The 2500-nt window shown below is 46.5% G+C and overlaps 1 pseudogene; it reads left to right on the top strand.

Moving 5' to 3' along the window:
• The window catches only part of LOC133394743 (large subunit ribosomal RNA), a 9177-nt pseudogene that overhangs the window by 3910 nt on the left and 2767 nt on the right, over window positions 1-2500 (top strand).

The raw sequence follows: 2500 nt of genomic DNA, 5'->3' as shown, positions 1-2500 counted from the left end.
GAAGGGCAAGGCGTCAGTGAGAACGCTAGCTCCTTCTAAAATGATTGAGATCATGCATCTCGATGAAATTACCACCCCAGAGGAGGTTGCGGAGTCTGTCAAAGCACAGCTCAACATCGAGATAGAAATAGATCGTATCAAAATGAAGAAAGGCCGCGCGGCCGGTACGCAGTGGGCACGGATCAACGTATCGCTGCCAGACTTTCAAAGCTTCCTGAATTTGGGAAAGCTGAAAGTTGGTTGGTCGATATGCCATATCCGTGAGGTAATGGAGGAGCAGAAATGCTATAAGTGTTGGAAGGTAGGCCATACGAGCTATCATTGTAGGGAACCAGACAGAAGTAATCTGTGCTGGAAATGCGGTTTGAGTGGACACAAGAAGCAAGCTTGTACCAATTCTGTTAAGTGTTTGGATTGCGGTACGAGGTCACAGAACCTTCACGCAACGGGCAGTTACATGTGTCCCCGTAGGCGAACGATTAGATCTTAATGGTTAGGTTGTTACAACATAACCAGAATCATAGTTATGCTGCATTTCAGTTAATGTGGCAAACGATTAGGGAAGAATCTGCGGATATAGTGTTGATTGCAGATCCGTATCTGGCAACAACCAACGTCAAAGTGTTACGCAATGACGATAACACAGCAGCGGTAGTGGTTAACGCGGACTTACCAGTTAAGGTAGTCAGTAAGGCTCTGAAGGGTTTAATGGTAGTTGACATAGGTGATATGCGAGTGGTTAGCGTTTACGCGCCACCTAGATTTAGTATGGAAGAGTTCCAGATCATGTTGGATAACACGGTAATGGCCGTAACCGGTATCCACAAATTCGTTATCGGGGGGGACTTCAACGCTTGGTCAGTAAGTTGGAACAACCAACTTGGCGAGCGTGGAGAAACCCAGAAACGAAGAGGTGAGTTGGTCTTATCAACCTTTGCGCAGATTGACGCAATTTTATTGAACGACGGCAGCACCCCAACTTATGTTGGACCAGGGCGCACGTCAGTAGTTGATCTTACTTTTGCGAGCAGATCAATTGCAAGATCATTTAAGTGGGAGGTGTTATCTAGTTATATGAACTCGGATCATCGTGCGATACGCATCGATCTTGAGACGCAAAGCGTGCGTAATCTGTCCCGACCCATAACGGGATGGAGCATCAAGTATTTTAGCAAAGATATATTTGAAGTTATGATGCAAGCCGCTTTTGAGACCGAGGTCACAACAAGCGAAGACTTAATGCGTATACTTGTCACGGCGTGTAATGCGACGATGACTAAGCGTAAGAGGTACACTCCTAACAAGAGTGCATTTTGGTGGACGCTCGAGATTGAGGCACTTCGCAAAGAGTGCAAACACCGCGATCGATTAGCGCAAAGAGCTTTTCATACTGATCTCTATTCTACTTTTAGGGACGAGTTCAAGGTGGCAAGGAATGCCCTCAAGCGATTGATCAAGCATACCCGACAGAGGAAGTGGAAAGAGTTCCTGGGAACAGCGGACAACGCATCATTTGGTATAGTATATCATACGTTCAAGAAAGTGGCCGAGGGTTCGATTGGACCCCGAACTATGACATTAGACGAGTTTAGGGAAGTGGTGAGCGAGCTTTTTCCTACTCACCCAAACACGGTGTGGCCTGAATATCGTATCGATCAGCCACGAGAGTTTGAAAGAATTACTAATGATGAGATTCTTGCGGTTGCCAGGAGACTACCCAACAAGAAGGCGCCGGGACCTGATGGTATCCCGAATGAGGCGCTGAAAGTTGGTATGTTGACTGCAACCGATGCATTTTGCAGGGTTTACCAAGGCTGTTTAGAGAACGCGAAGTTCCCCGATGAGTGGAAAAGGCAGAGGTTGGTGTTAATACCGAAGCCGAACAAACCACCAGGGGAACCGGGTTCGGTACGCCCCATTTGTCTATTAGACGGGGCAGGTAAAGGTCTAGAACGCATCATAGTGCAACGGTTAAATGCACACATCGAGGAGGTCAACGGACTGTCTGACGACCAATTTGGTTTCAGAAGTCGTCGATCAACGGTTGATGCGATTCAACGGGTAGTGGACATTGTTTCGGTAGCCAGAAGTAGAAACAGATACAGTGGACGGTATTGTGCAGTTGTTACATTAGATGTTACTAATGCTTTTAACAGTGCTTCATGGTTGGCGATTGCAAATGCATTACAGAGAATTAACACTCCTAAATATCTGTATGATATCATTGGTGATTATTTTAGGAATCGTGTGCTGATGTATGATACCACAGATGGACCGGCAGAGATTGCAGTCACATCGGGTGTACCTCAAGGCTCGGTACTTGGCCCAACGTTATGGAACCTCATGTACGACGGTGTCCTACGAGTTGCAATGGTGGAAGGTGCACGGATTATCGGCTATGCAGACGATATAGTGTTGTTGGTGGAAGGTAATTGTGTTGATGATATTGAAATTCTCGTTTCCAGCCAGATTCGCATCATCAACAGATGGATGACCGACA

The sequence above is a fragment of the Anopheles gambiae genome (assembly GCF_943734735.2).
Source record: "Anopheles gambiae chromosome X unlocalized genomic scaffold, idAnoGambNW_F1_1 X_unloc_40, whole genome shotgun sequence".
NCBI classification, from domain to species: domain Eukaryota; kingdom Metazoa; phylum Arthropoda; class Insecta; order Diptera; family Culicidae; genus Anopheles; species Anopheles gambiae.
Note: the sequence above shows the minus strand (reverse complement) of the source record. Positions and strands in the feature narration are given on the sequence as shown.